Here is a 16,187-nt window from a genome sequence, read left to right as displayed (position 1 = left end):
AAAATGGGAAGGTATTTTAAACAACCAAAATATACATTTTTAAAACATGTACTCGCTAGTCCTCTTTTTCTTATGTATATTTGAATAGGCCAACATGTCTTATCCCTCCCCTACCCAATTTGAGCCCTCCACTTTAAGTCAGGATCAGCACCATTTTGGAATGCCTATTGTTGATCTCTACTCAGAACAGCAAAAAGGTTGGGCCAGTGTTCCAAGAAGTAATTACTGAAGGACATAACAATTCCTTTTTGCAAAACACACAGTACTCCAAAATTCCAGCAGTAGCAACCACCATAATCATGCCCTAAGATCAACTCAAAGGCAAAAAGTAATACTGTTGTAATTTAGCACCAAATAATGACAAACTTAGGGGTGAGTTTTGTTGTTACAAAAAGGCCTAATACACTCAGCAACAACATCTTAAAATACTGGAATAAAAAGCCTATATTCATTAACATAAAAGCTTTTCAAGGTTCTTTCTACAGTGAAAACTTTATTCCCACCCAATCTCAGACTCACAATCCCCCCTTCCCAAAAAAACAGAAAAGAGGCCTGGGGCAGTGGCTCATGCCTGTAATCCCAGCACCTAGCGAGGCTAAGGTGGGCAGATTGCTTGAGCTCAGTAGTTAGAAACCAGCCTGGGCAACAGGGTGAAACCCTGTCTCTACAAAAAACAAAAATTAGCTGGGCATGGTGGTGCATACCTATAGTCCCAGCTACTTGGGAGGCTGAGGCGGCAGGATCATTTGAGCTGGAGAAGGTGGAGGCTGCATGAGCCATGATCACACCACTGCACTCCAGCCTGGGCAAAAGTGCAAGACCCTGTCTTAATAAAAAACAGTAATAAAAAACAGAAATCATATCTTGGGTTTTCTGAAATTGGTTAGCTTCATGTAGCACAAAAAAGAACCATCATGCTTTTCCTAAATCTAAGTTAAAGCTGAAGAAAATTATCCCCACTTTGCTCGAACACAAAAACTTCATTTTTAAACTATAGCTTTAACACAGAATCTATTATCTTTTGAAGTCCCTAACTGAAAACAGGAGAAGGAAAAATCTTTTTAAAAATCTACTATTAAGTACCTTTAAAAACATAATAGGCTACCATTAATAAAATGTCTCATATGTATCAGCCTTTTCCGTATACTATTTTATTCAACCATCTTAACTACTTAATGTTAAGTGACTGGCCCAAGATCACATAACCATGTGAGGATCTGAAGCTATGTGTTTCAGACAACAAAGTTTACACCCTTTTCACTACACCAAAGTGGATGAAGTGAATCTTCTAAACAACAGAGTGTAACTAAAACAAATACTAACCAGTGTAGTGAACAGAAAATCTACAGCTGTCCTAACAATCATATTGTCAGAAAATAACTTTGGAATTTAAATTAAATGTAACAGATTATCAAGCCCACTAACTCTAATACCAGATCAATCATATCACTCCTTTGGCTAAAATCCTTCTCATTTCTTAGGTAAAGGATCCAAATTTCTTTGTATGGCACATATAGTTATTTAGGATTTGGCTTTGACTATCTTTCCAACTATATCCTTGTTGTATTCTATTTGCTTTTTATATTCTAGCCATACCAAATTGCTGTAGTTCTTTGAACGTATCATCTCTACAAAAAATAAAATTAAAAATTAAAAATAGCCAGACATACTAGCATGCACCGGTGGAGTCAGAGCTGCTTGGGAGGCTGGGGCGGGAAGATGACTTGAACCCAGGAGTTCAAGGCTACAGTGAACCATGATCAAGCCACTGCATTCCAGCCTGGATGACAGAACAAGATATTGTCTAGATGAGTGCGTGTGTGTATATATAGATGTGTGTGTGACACATCTCTGTCTCTGTCTCTCTCTCTCTCTCTCTCTCTCTATATATATATAGTAGCTAGTATTATTATTCTTGATGCCAAAGCAGTGGAAGTATATATACCAGGGTATGTAAGAGCTTGATATGTTCTAAGAACTACAGCAATTTAGTATGGCTAGAATATAAAAAGCAAATAGAGCATAAGGATATAGTTGGAAAGATAGACAACGCCAAATCCTAAATAACTATGTCTGCCATACCAAGGAATTTGGATCCTTTATCTAAGAAATGGGAAGGATTTTGGCCAAAAGAGTGACAGAATGACAAGACAGCATGGGAGAGAGAGCTAATGGAAGAGGGGGCCAAATGTGCTTTACAATAAAGCGACTCAGGATAGTTAACCAGCTCCCGTGAGAAGTCCTAATGACTCAGTCACCTCTTATTAGGCCCAACCTCCTAACACTGTTGAACTAGGAACCAAGTTTCTAACACATGAACTTTGGGGGACACATTCATCATAGTGGAGTGCAAGGGGAAAGTATGAGTTCAGTTTTAGAATTAATGAGCCTGAGATGTTTATGCAATATACATACAGTAGGTATTAATAGTTGGAAGGTCTCTTAAATGAAACATAATAGAAGTGAAAGGGAAGCTACATGGATATCTAAGAGAATGTACCTGACAGAGGGAACCAGAAGTGCCAAAAAATACAAAAAATTAGCCGGGCGTGGTGGTGGGCGCCTGTAATCCCAGCTACTCGGGAGGGTGAGGTAGGAGAATTGCTTGTACCCAGGAGGCGGAGGTTGAAATGAGCCAAGATCGTGCCACTGCACTCTAGCCTGGGCGACAAGAGTGAAACTCCATCTCAATCAATCAATCCACTCTAAAATACCAATCAGAATTCCTAAACTACCAAGGACTCTAACCTTTAAAGGACATAATTCTGTTATGCAAAATGTGAGTTCATGAAGAAGTCCTACCCCAAATTAACCAAGATTTTCTTCTGTAGAGAATGAGTGAATAATTTCAACAGATCAGCAACAAGGAGATATATACAATAGTACTTGTGATACTATATCATCATATAATTCTAAATTCTGTTGAGGGGTTGGTAATAGGTCAAATCCATGATTTTAAGTATAGCCTCAAATAATGGTCTCTTCAAACTAAAAGAAAATAAACTTTTCATTGCTAACCTATCAGTCAAGTCCCAAGTAAGACAGGTACCAAAATATAGTACAGACTCTTAGTGTTCATTGAGCTGAAATAATTAGTAACCTAACAAAACTAGAAGCATTAGAGCAAGTGATAAGACTGTGACAATACTGGCTTGGAAGTCAAACTGTATGTTACTTAAACATTGAATTTACACCTCCTTAAGCAGGTGTTACGAGATGCAAAAACTCGGCCGGGCACGGTGGCTCAAGCCTGTAATCCCAACACTCTGGGAGGCCAAGGTGGGTGGATCACTTGAGGTCAGGAGTTTGAGAGCAGTCTGGCTAACATGGTGAAACCTCGTCTCTACTAAAAATACAAAAATTAGCTGGCTGTGGTGGCCGGCCCCTGTAATCCCAGCTACTCAGGAGGCAAAGGCAGGATAATCGCTTGAACCCAGGAGGCAGAGGTTGCAGTGAGCCGAGATCACGCCACTGCACGCCAGCCTGGGCGACAAGAGCGAAACTGTCTCAAGAAAAAAAAAAAAAAAAAAAGTAAAAACTCTAATTACCATGTTTTATAGTTTATTCCAATTATCCATTTGTTTGTTGCCCTGGAAAAAGAAATTCTGTCCATATTCTTCTTGGAGACTAGTCCACTCAGAAGACAACTACCCAAACCAACCATCTCCTTCCTCTTCGGTCTTATCTCTTCTAAAACATATAACTCAGGCTTTGTGAGAGAGGGGATGCACAGGGTAAACGGGTTAAAAAAAGGAAAACAAACACTGATACTACAACTTGTTCTCCTAGCAGTCTGGCAAATTTAAATTACATGGTTTAAATTACATGAATTTCTCCCCACCTACAGCATATAGAAAGGTATAGAAATTTCAAGAGCTAGAATGTTATGGAAGTGGGAAGGAGGGGGTTGAATCATTTGTCTATTACCACAAATTCTGCATCATATTAAACACCTCCTACTATACCTCTCCTAAAGACCACATCAAGAGAACAAGAATATAACCAATAACCAATAACCCAGAATAACCAAAACAACAATGAAAAATAACAAAGTCAGAAGACTTACACTTTCTCATTTCAAAACTTACTGCAAAAAGCTATAGTAATCAAGACAGTGTGGAACTCGCATAGGGAGACATATAGATCAATGAATAGAACAGACAGTCCAGAAATAAACCCTCACATGTAGTCAACTGATTTTTGAAAAGGGTGCAAAGACAATTCAAGGGGGATAGAAATAGTCTTTTCAACAAATTATGCTGAAAAAACTGGGTATGCACATTCAAAAGAATCAAGTTAGACCTCTACCTCACACCTTATATATAAAAATTAACTCAAATTGGATCAAAGATCTAAATGTAAGAGCTAAAACTATGCAAGTCTCAGAAGAAAACAGGCATAAATCATAAATCTTTGTCATCTTGGATTACACAATGGTTTCTTAGACATGACAACAAGAGCACAAGCAAAAAGATAAATATATAAATTGGGTGTCATCAAAATTTTTAAACTTCAAGTGACACAAGAAAGTGAAGACAAGACTGGGTACGGTGGCTCATGCATATAATCCCAGCACTTTGAGAGGCCAAGGTGGGAGGACTGCCTGAGGCCAGGAGTTTGAGACCAGCCTGGGCAAAATGGTGAGACCTTGTCTGTACAAACAGTAAAATTAGCTGGGCATGGTGGTGTGCACCTGTAGTCCAGCTACTTGGGAGGCTGAGGGGAGAATTGTTTGAGCCTGAGAGGCTGAGGCTGCAGTGAGCCATGATGGAGCAACTACATTCCAGCCTGGGCAACAGAGGGAGGGAGACCGTGTGGAGAGGGGAGGGGAGGAGAGGGGAGGGGAGGGGAGGGGGAAGGAAGGACAGACGGAAGGAAGGAAGGAAGGAAGGACAGAAGAAGAAAGAAAGAAAGAAAGAAAAAGAGAGAAAGAAAGAAAGAAAAGAAAAGAAAAATGAAAAAAGAAAAGAAAAGAAAAGAGAAGAGAAAAGAAAAGAAAGAGAGAGAGAAAGAAAGAAAAGACAGGCAGGAGAATCACTTGAGCTTAGGAGTTCAAGACCTCAAGACCAGTCTGGGCAATATACTGATACTCCATATCTACAAAAAAATTAAAAATCAGCCAGGCACAGTGGTACGTGCTGATAGTCCCAACTATTCCAGAAGCTGAGGTTGGAGGATCACTTGAGCCCAGGAGTTTGAGGCTTCAGTGAGCTATGATTGGGCAACTACATTCCAGCCTGGGTGACAGAGTGAGACCATCTCAAAAACAAAAAAAAAAAAAAGAAAGAAAGAAAATGAAGACAACTCACAGAATGGGAGAAAATATTTGCAAATCATGGATCTGTTAAGGAACTAGCACCCAGAATTTTTTTCCTAAAACAAATTTAAAAAAGAAAAGAAAAAACAAACACATAGCTATAAAAAAAACCCAATCAATAGGAAAAATATTTGAATAGATATTTCTTCAAAGATATACATATGACCAATAAGCACATGAAAAGATGCTCAACATCATTAATCATTAGGGAAATGCAAATCAAAACCACAATTAGATACCACCTCACACTCACTAGAATGGCTGTAATAAAAAAAAAAAAAAGAGAGAAAAGAAAGAAAAATAACAAATGTTAGTGAAGATGAGAAGAATGGAACTCTTGTACATTGCTGGTAGGAATGTTAAATAGTAGAGCTGCAGAGACTTGGCAGTAGGGCAGGTATGATGGCTCATGCCTATAACTCCAGCACTTTGGGAGGCCAAGGCAAGTGGATCACTAGAGGCCAGGAGTTTGAGACCAGCCTGGGCAACATGGTGAAACCCCATCTCTACTAAAAATACAAAAATTAGCCAGCAGTGTTGGCACATGCCTGTAATCCCAGCTACTCGCGAGGCTGAGGCACGAGAATCACTTGAGCCCAAGAATTGGAGGCTGCAATGAGATATGACTGCCCCACTGCACTGCAGCCTGGGTGACAGAGCAAGACTCGGACTCAAAAGCAAAACAAAAAGTATTGATACCTGCTACAATATTGTAGAAATCTTTAAAACAATATGTTAAGTGAAAGAAATCAGGCACAAATAACCACATATTATATGATTCTGTTTATACGAAATGCCCAGATTAGGCAAATACATACAGACAGAAAGTGGATTAGTGATTATGAGGGGCTGGGGGAAGGTGAGAATGGGAAAAGACTGCTAAGGAGTACACAGCTTTTTTTGGGAGTGATTAAAGTGTTTTAGAATAGTTAGTTGATGGTCATACAACTTTGTGAATATATTAAAAACCAATGGGCCAGGCGTAGTGGCTCACACCAGTAATCCCAACACTTTGGGAGGCCAAGGCAAGAGGACTGCTTGAGCTCAGGAATTTGAGACCAGCCTGGGCAACATGACATAACCCTGACTGTACAAAAAATACAAAAAACAAATTAGCCACTGTAGTGGTGCACATCTGTAGTCCCAGTTACTGAGGAGGCTGAAGTGGATCACCTGAGCCTGGGGAGGTTGAGGCTGCAGTGAACCGTGACTGTGCCACTCTTAACTCCAGGTTAGGTGACAGTGAGATCCTATCTCAAAAAAAAAAAAAAAAAAAAAAAAGAAGGCCGGACCCGGTGGCTCACGCCTGTAATCCCAGCACTTTGGGAGGCCGAGGAGGGCAGATCGCCTGAGGTCGGGAGTTTGAGACTGGCCTGGACAACATAGTGAAACCCCATCTCTACTAAAAATACAAAAAAACTAGCCAGGCGTGGTGGCAGGCACCTGTAACCCCAGCTACTCGGGGGGCTGAGGCAGGAGAATTGCTTGAACCCAGGAGGCGGAGGTGCAGTGAGCCAAGACTGTGCCACTCCACTCCAGCCTGAGCGACGACAGAGCGAGACTCTGTCTCAAAAAAAAAGACTATATGGGAAAAGTTCCTTGTACTATTCTTACAACTTTCCAGTAAGTTTGAAATTATATCACAATAAAAAGTAACTGGGTTGGGTGCAGTGGCGCATGCCTGTAATCCCAGCACTCTGGGAGGCCGACGCAGGCAGACTGCTTGAGCTCAGGAGGTTCAGGACCACCAGCCTGGGCAACATGGCAAAGCCCATCTCTACAAAAAATACAAAAATTAGCCAGACATGGTGGCATGCACCTATAGTCCCAGCTATACTTAGGAGGCCGAGGTGGGAGGATGACTTGAGCTCTGGAGGCGGAGGTTGCAGTAAGCCAAGATCGTGCCACTACACTCAAGCCTGAGTGACAGAGACACTGTCTTTAATTAATTAATTATTAATTAAATTTAAAATTTTTTAATTAAAAAAATTTTTTAATGTAAAAATTTTTTTAAATTTAGTAATTAAAAAAATTTTTAATTAAATAAATAAATACATAAATAATAACCAAAAAAAAGAGAATGTATCCACTACTGTCCCTTTTGGGATTTGCTCCTTTATCATAATGATAACTACAGGTTCATTTATCTAAGTTTAATACCATATTGAGATAATTTTTCCAAGACTGAGCTCATATCTAATCATATAAAGGATAAAGAATATTCTTTCTAGCATTTAATCAATATACGACATATCCTGATGACTCGCAAATTAGTCAATATGAGGATAAATCAGGAAAAAATAAGGATTATATTTCAAAAACATATACTCAAAGTAAACATCCCATGTTATTTTGGGTTCAATGGCTTCAGGGAGAACATCAGTTGACTGCTCTGGCAGCCTCTCCATCATAGATGCTTTTTAATATTTTGTCAAGATCAAGTCCTTTGATTTGCTAATAATTATTATAATAAAACAATTACATAAAATTTGTATTAAAAGTTTTTCTCATCCAAAACAATCTATAGATTCAATGCAATCCCTATTGAATCTCAATGGCACTTTTTGCAGAAATTAAAAAAAAAAAACCCATCCTAAAATTAATATGGGATCTCAAAAGACCCAGAATAGTCAAAATAATCTTAAAAAAGAAGAACAGGTTAGGCATGGTGCCTCACACTTGTAATCCCAGCAGTTTAGGAGGCCAAGGTGGAAGGATCACTTGAGGCCAGGAGTTTGAGACCAGCCTGGACAACATAGTAAGACCTCATCTCTATAAAAAATTAAAATTAAAAAAAAGAACAAATTTGAAAGACTAATGCTTCCTAATTTCAACTTACTACAAAGCTACAGTAATCAAAAGAGGATGGTGGCAAAGAGACAGACATATAGACCAATGGAATAGATCAGAGAGTCAAGAAAGTAAACCCACTTATATATGGTCAATTGATTTTTGACAAGGATGCCAAGGCCATTCAATGGGAAAATAATGGTCTTTAACAAATGGTGCTAAAAAACTGGATATCCACAAGCAAAAGCATGAAATTGGATCTTACCTTATACCATATACAAAAATTAACTTGGCGATTCCTCAAGGATCTAGAACTAGAAATACCATTTGACCCAGCCATCCCATTACTGGGTATATACCCAAAGGATTATAAATCATGCTGCTATAAAGACACACGCACACGTACGTTTACTGCGGCACTATTCACAATAGCAAAGACTTGGAACCAACCCAAACGTCCATCAATGATAGACTGGATTAAGAAAATGTACCACATGTACACCATGGAATACTATGCAGCCATAAGAAAGGATGAGTTTGTATCCTTTGTGGGGACATGGATGAAGCTGGAAACCATCATTCTGAGCAAACTATTGCAAGGACAGAAAACCAGACACTGCACGTTCTCACTCATAGGTGGGAATTGAACAATGAGAACACTTGGACACAGGGTGGGGAACATCACACACCGGGGCCTGTCGTGGGGTCAGGGGAGGGGGAAGGGATAGCATTAGGAAATATACCTAATGTAAATGACAAGCTAATGGGTACAGCACACCAACATGGCACATGTGTACATATGTAACAAACCTGCACGTTGTGCACATGTACCCTAGAACTTAAAGTATAATAAAATAAATAAATAAATAAAAATAAATTTTAAAAAATTAACTCAAAATGTATCAAAGGCAGCTGGGTGCGGTGGCTGAGGCCTGTAATCCCAGCACTCTGGGAGGCAGAGGCAGGCAGATCACTTGAGGTCAGGAGTTCAAGACCAGCCTGGCCAACATGGCAAACCCCCTATCTACTAAAAATACAAAAATTAGCTGGGCGTGGTGGCGTTCACCTGTAATCCCAGCTACTTGGGAGGCTGAGGCAGGAGAATCGCCTGAACCGAGAAGGTGGAGGTTATAGTGAGCTGAGATTGCACCACTGTACTCCAGCCTGGGCGACAGAGCAAGACTCCATCTCAAAAAAAAAAAAAAAAAAAAAAAGTATCAAAGGTGTAAATTTAAAAGCTTAGACTATAAAATTCTTTTTTTTTTTTTTCTTAAGACGAAGTCTCGCTCTGTCACCCAGGCTGGAGTGCAGTGGCAAGATCTCAGCTCACTGCAACCTCCGCCTCCCAGGTTCAAGCAATTCTCCTGCCTCAGCCTCCTGAGTAGCTGGGATTACAGGCAGGCACCACCATGCCCGGCTAATTTTTGTATTTTTTAGTAGAGATGGGATTTCACCATGTTGGTCAGGCTGGTCTCAAACTCCTGACCTTGTGATCCACCCACCTCGGCCTCCCAAAGCGCTGGGATTATAGGTGTGAACCACCACGCCTGAAAATCTTCATGACATTGGAGATGGCAATAATTTCATGACATCATAAGCATACGACAAAATAAAAAAAACAGATAAATTAGGTTCATCAAAATTAGAAACTTTTTGTTCATGAAAGGACACTACAGCAACAGAATGAAATGACAAGCCACAGAATGAAGGCAAATATTTGTTAATTATGTATCTGATAAGGGATTAATATCCAGAATATATAAAGAATTCCTACAACTAAACAATAAAAAACAAACAACACAATTTTTTTTTTTTTTGAGACAGGGTCTCACTCTTGTCACCCAGACTGGAGTGCAGTGACAGTGGCAGTCACAGCTTATTGCAGCCTCGACCACACAGGCCCAAGCAATCCTCCCACCTCAGCCTCTTGAGTAGCTGGGACTACAGGCATGTGCCACCATGCCTGGCTAATTGTTTTTTACTTTTTGTACAGACAGGGTTCCCTATATTGCCCAGGCTGGTTCTGAACTCCTGGGCTCAGATGATCTTCCTGCCTCAGCCTCCCAAAGTGCTGGGATTACAGGCGTGAGCCACTGTGCCTAATCGGCAATACAATTTCTTTTTAAATGTACAACGGATTTGAATAGACATTTCAACAAAGATACAGAAATGGCCAATAAGCATATGAAAAGATGCTTAACACTACTAATCATTAGGGAAATAACAAATCAAAACCACAATGAAATACCACTTCATACCCACTAGAATGGCTATTATCAAAAAACAAACATAAATAACTGTTGGCTAGAATATGGAGAAATTAGAACCCTTCCTTGTGCTTTGCTGTTAGGAATGTCAAATGATATAGCTGATATAGAACACAGTATTGCAGTTCCTCAAAAAATTAAAAATAGAATTACCATATGATCCAGCAATTCCATTTCTGGGTATATACCTAAAATAATTGAATGCAGGCCTCAAAGAGATATCTGCATATCTATGTTCATAACAGCATTATTCGTAATAGCCCAATGGTGGAAGAAATCCAAGTGTCCATCAACAGATGAACAGATAGACTGGGCACAGTGGCTCACACCTGTAATCCCAGTACTTTAGGAGGTCGAGGCGAGTGGATCACATGAGGTCAGGAGTTTGAGACAAGCCTGGCCTACATAGCAAAACCCCATCTCTACTAAAAATACAAAAATTAGCCAGGCATGGTGGCACACTCCTGTAGTCTCAGCTACTCGGGAGGCTGAAGCAGGAGAATCACTTGAACCCAGGAGGTGGAGGTTGCAGTGAGCTGAGATCGTGCCACTGCACTCCAGCCTGGGTGACAGAGCAAGACTCCATCTCCAAAAAAAAACAAAACAAACAAAAAAACCCAAATGAACAGATAAATAAAATATGGGGAGTGTGCGTGTGTGTACATATACACACACACACACATATACATATACACACACAATTCAATTTATTTAACTTTAAAAGAATAAAATTTTGACACAAGCAACAACTGGATTAACCCTGAAGACATTATGCTAAGAGAACAAAGCCAGTCACAGAAGGACGAATACTGCATGATTCCAATTATATAAGTAGTAAAATTCATAGAGAGAAAACGTAGAATGGTAGTTGCTAGGTGTTGGGGGAAGGGAGAATGGGAGAATTATTGTTTAACAAGTACAGAATTTCAGTTCGGAAGATGAGAAAGTTCTGGAGATGGTTGATGGTGAAGGTTGCACAACAATGTAAATACACTTAATGCCACTAAACTGTACATTTAACATACATGTACAGTGGTTAAAGTATAAATGTGATTAAAATGGTAAAGTTTATGTTATATATACATATTCTACCACAATTTTAAAACAAAAACAAAAAAATTGTTAAAATGATAGATTTTATGTTATGAATATTTTACCAAAATCTAAAAAACAAACTCGTTCTCAATCTAATTGTCCTCATTGTAAATTTTTAAACACATCAAACTTACCTTGGCAACTTAATAAACGGTTTTCTTGTTTAACTCTTTGGTTCTTAGTTGGTTCTTAGGGGTAACCTCTAGGGATATACTTGCCTTTCTCTTTTCAAAATTGCATACTAATACAGATGAATCAATCACTAGCATACAGTGGGATATCTACTTTTTTTAAAAAACATCCTTTCTACTACTGAAAACAGTATCTATTCAGTAAGTGGAAAACTTTGTGAGAACAGAAGTCTATGTAGCAGAGGAAGAGCAAAATGTGCTCTTTCACAAATAGTTGCTAAATTTCAGTCCAACAAATTTTTTTATATACAACCTTACTTTCTTCCTGGTTTAGGTAAACTTGGCAGGAAGAAAGGTAAACTAGTCAATCATCATAAGTCAATTGATCTTTACTCACAGGAACCATGCACTGTCTGTAACTATCAATAGAAAAGCAGATTACAATTTTTACAAAATAATTAGAATATAACAATATTGTAAAACAAATATTTCCCATATTGGCAAAGCTGCAAAGTTGGGCATATGCCTTTCTATTTCAATGGTTTTAATTATTTCTTAATCCTTTTTAAATGAATAATGAAAGACCTGAACTTTCCAATTAAGTTCATTACAAAATTTCTTTAGAATAGTGCTCCCCCTATACTCTAGTGGTACACTCTCTTATGCTGATCTACATGACAGTAATTTCATTAAAAAATATAAAACTTTTCCGGCCAGGCGTGGTAGCTCATGCCTGTAATCTTGGCCCTCTGGGAGGCCACTGCAGGAGGATCCCTTGGGCTCAGGAGTTTGAGACCAGCCTGGACAACATAATGAGGCCTTGTAACTACAAAAAAAAATAGCCGGGCACGGTGGCTCACACCTGTAATCGCAGCACTTTGGGAGGCGGGCAGATCACAAGGTCAGGAGTTTGAGACCAGCCTGGTCAACATGGTGAAACCCCATCTCTACTAAAAATACAACAAATTAGCGGGGCATGATGGCACGCACCTGTAATCCTAGCTACTTGGGAGGCTAAGGCAGGAGAATTGCCTGAACCCAGGAGGCGGAGGTTGCAGTGAGCTGAGATCCGCCACTGCACTCCAGCCTGGGTAACTAAGACTGTGTGTCGGAAAAAATTAATTAATTAAATTTAATTTAAAAATTAGCAGGGTACGGTGGTGTGCGCCTGTGGTCCCAGACACTTGGGAGGCTGAAAGGGGAGGATCGCTTGAGCCCAGAAGGTCAAGGCTGCCTGAGCCGTGATTGCGCCATGCGATCGTGCGCCACTGCACTCCTGTGCCACCGCACTCCAGCTTGGGTGACATAACGGGACCCTGTCTCAAAAAAAAAAAAATTTAAAAAAAGGCCAGGCACAGTGGCTCCAGCCTATAATCCCAGCACTTTGGGAGGCTGAGGTGGGCAGATAGTCTGAGGTCAGGAGTTCGAGACCAGCCTGGCCAACATGGTGAAACCCCATCTCTACTAAAAATACAAAAAAAAATTAGCTGGGTATGGTGGCGGACGCCTATAATCCCAGCTACTCAGGAGGCTGAGGCAGGAGAATTGCTTGAACTCGGGAGGCAGAGGTTGCAGTGAGCCAAGATTGCACCATTACACTCCAGCATGGGCAACAGAGTGAGACTCCGTTCTCAAACAAACCAAAAAAAAAAAAAAAAACTTTTCCAACAAGATCAACTATGGATTATAAACTATAATAGTTTGAAAGAGGCATTTATAAGCAACTAATTAAACTCATTAATATAATGCATCAAAAGAAAGTTAGGAGAATCTGGAAGGTAGGATAACTAGAACGGGAATCAGATGGCCTATTTTTCAGTCCTGACTGCTACATATTAACTGTGTGATCTGGGCAAGTCATTTAGCTCAACAGTTCCCAGACTTCTGAGGCTTTTATCCAGGGTACCAAATGAAGTTTCCAGTTGATATTCTGTTAAGTACAGATAGTTATAAAAATTCATTTTGTAAAAGTAGGAAGAATATTTGTCAAAATAGAAAAAAGTGGAAAAAAATAGCTTCATTAGAAATTCACTACATCCTGCTTATTTTCTCCATTTTACTTTACATCTGTGAAAACTTCAATAGGAACTAAACAATTATTTATTTAAAAAACAGCATTTGGTAACCAAAAACTACATATTTCTTAATTTGAAGCAAAATAACAACAGTATGGGCTCTAAATTCAGTATCACATTCAAATCCCACCTTTACCAGTCACTAGCCATATAACATTTTAACCATTTTTTTGTTTTTTAGATTCATTACTCTAAAAACTCTCTGAGCCTACACTTATTCATCTATAAAAATGTAGATAATACCTACCTCAAAGGGGTGATGAAACGATTAAATAAAATAACGAAAGTATCTAGTACGGTACTGGCATATAATAAGCATTCAATAAATGGTAGCAGTTACCTAAAAATGAGATGAGATAGGATTATCACCAAGATTCTATGACTCTATAGACAAGCAATAGGAGAGGGAAATGTGATCAATAAGGTCTGTGAAGACAGATACATTGAAACAGTTCCTTTATAGTGGGTTTAAAAAAAGAATTGATTTTATTTATTACAACTTTGGTTCTGAGAAAGTAAATTTGGCCAAAAAAAATAATTTGGTAAACTTGTCATTTGTTTACTTGCCAATTCAAGGCTAAAACTGTTTAAAACTGTTTTGCTTTTCTTTAAAGTAACATATTTTATTTATATTGGTGATCACCGAATCAGAAGGCCAAAACTGATTTTGAATTCATCTAGTCAATCAGCACTCTACTAACAAATAGACTCAGAAACGAATGTGCTTAAACTCACCTCCATCCTTCATTCATAACATAAGTTATCACTTTAATTTTTTAAAAAAGTCTAAATCCTTCTCAAATTTACCATTTAAAAATTTCACATAAGTAGCATCTTACCATCTGTGTAACAGTAGGGAAAATACACACAGTTGTATTTTCATAAAGAAATTCTGAAAGGCTATAATACTTTTATTAAAAGTATAAAGAGCAAGATATGTGGGAGCAGGGTGAGATTGAGACTTCACTGTATCTGCCCTTATATTACTTTGACTTATGAACTATATGAATGTAATTATCTATTGAAAATATACTAAATAATAACAACAAAAACCTCTCATACTTAAAGTTTCCCAAAAAGTTTTCCTCCACCCATACTAATCAACTCTGCATCAACCCCACCATTCACATAAATATACTTATCAATGCATCATTTTATATGTAAAGTCTTAAGGCTTTACATCATGAAGCTTGTGAAAGGTTGATATTTGTGCAACATACAAAAAATTGTGGCCGGGCGCGGTGGCTCACACCTGTAATCCCAGCACTTTGGGAGGCTGAGGTGGGTGGATCACAAGGTCAGGAGACCGAGACCATCCTGGGTAATACAGTGAAACACCGTCTCTACTAAAAATACAAAAAATTAGCCGAGCGTGGTGGCACGCGCCTGTAGTCCCAGCTACTCGGGAGGCTGAGGCAGGAGAATCGCTTGAACCCAGGAGGTGGAGGCTGCAGTGAGCCGAGATCCTGCCACTGCACTCCAGCCTGGGTGACAGAGCAAGGCTCCTCTGACTCAAAAAAAAAAAAAGTGTTACAGTAATAACATATAATTCTTTTTATTCAATAAGCATTTCCAAAGTCTCCAAAATTAGCCCACTAGAATACAAAGTTATATTTCCTATGTTATCACTACAAATGATAATTTATGGAATAAAGCATTTCTACTTTGAACAAACTGGAAGTCCCCATAAAAGTTCTTTAAAAATTCATTTTTATGGACAACTGAACTTTTTGAAAAATAATATATTTTAAGTGAAAGTTCCCCAAAATGATACATTTACCATAGAAAATTTACAGCAGTGCATGCTAGTTTTATATTAAACCTTTCAGTACCTTCTATTTCTCCCTTGTTCAGGTTATAAGCATAAGTCCTGAGATGCTATTAAAAGCAGTGACTCACCTTGTTTACCTTAAGTTTGAATACAGAGTATAACAAAACTACCATTCCTGACAAGAGTGGCCTCTAGACCGGTAGCTCTCAACCAGGAGTGATTTTGTCCCTAGGAGACATTTGGCAACGTCTGAACAATTTTTGGCTATGATAATTGGGTTCTACTGGCATCTAGTGGGTGGAGGCCAGGGATGCTTCTAATGCACAGGAGAGCCCCTCACAACAAAGAATTCTCTGTCCCAAAATGTCTATATGTTGCTCTTGAGAAACTGCTCTAGATTATAGATTGTATTAGCCAAGTATTGTGGTGCACACCTATAGTCCCCTGTAGTCCTGACTACTTGGGAGGCTGAAGCAGAAGGATTGCTTGAGCCCAGGAGTTGGAGACCACAGAGAGTTATGACCATGCCACCGCACTGTGTAGCCAGGGCAACAGCCAGCCTGGACAAAAAAGCTAGACCCCCATCTCTCAAAACACGTAACACTAAAAAAAATTTAATTAAAAATTAAAAAACATTATATATAGATCATAAACAATCTTAAGGGATATGACCCAACTCCTTACCTACTGGAGAAAATCAGGATGGGATTTCTGTATGACTTTTGCTTTTGACGTTAAAAG

General features: G+C 39.0%; 1 protein-coding gene across 38 annotated transcripts in view; it reads right to left on the bottom strand.

Moving 5' to 3' along the window:
- Nucleotides 1-16,187, bottom strand: part of ANKHD1 (ankyrin repeat and KH domain containing 1) — a 142,026-nt gene that overhangs the window by 119,113 nt on the left and 6,726 nt on the right. The window contains exon 2 of one of the 38 annotated variants that reach the window (XM_063706813.1): nucleotides 13,923-14,015. The exons of the other annotated variants lie outside the window; for them this stretch is intronic. The gene's annotated coding sequence lies outside the window, so the exon portion shown is untranslated. The remainder of the gene's footprint in view (nucleotides 1-13,922; nucleotides 14,016-16,187) is intronic. 38 annotated transcript variants of the gene reach the window in all.

The sequence above is a fragment of the Gorilla gorilla genome, chromosome 4 (assembly GCF_029281585.2).
Source record: "Gorilla gorilla gorilla isolate KB3781 chromosome 4, NHGRI_mGorGor1-v2.1_pri, whole genome shotgun sequence".
NCBI classification, from domain to species: domain Eukaryota; kingdom Metazoa; phylum Chordata; class Mammalia; order Primates; family Hominidae; genus Gorilla; species Gorilla gorilla.
Note: the sequence above shows the minus strand (reverse complement) of the source record. Positions and strands in the feature narration are given on the sequence as shown.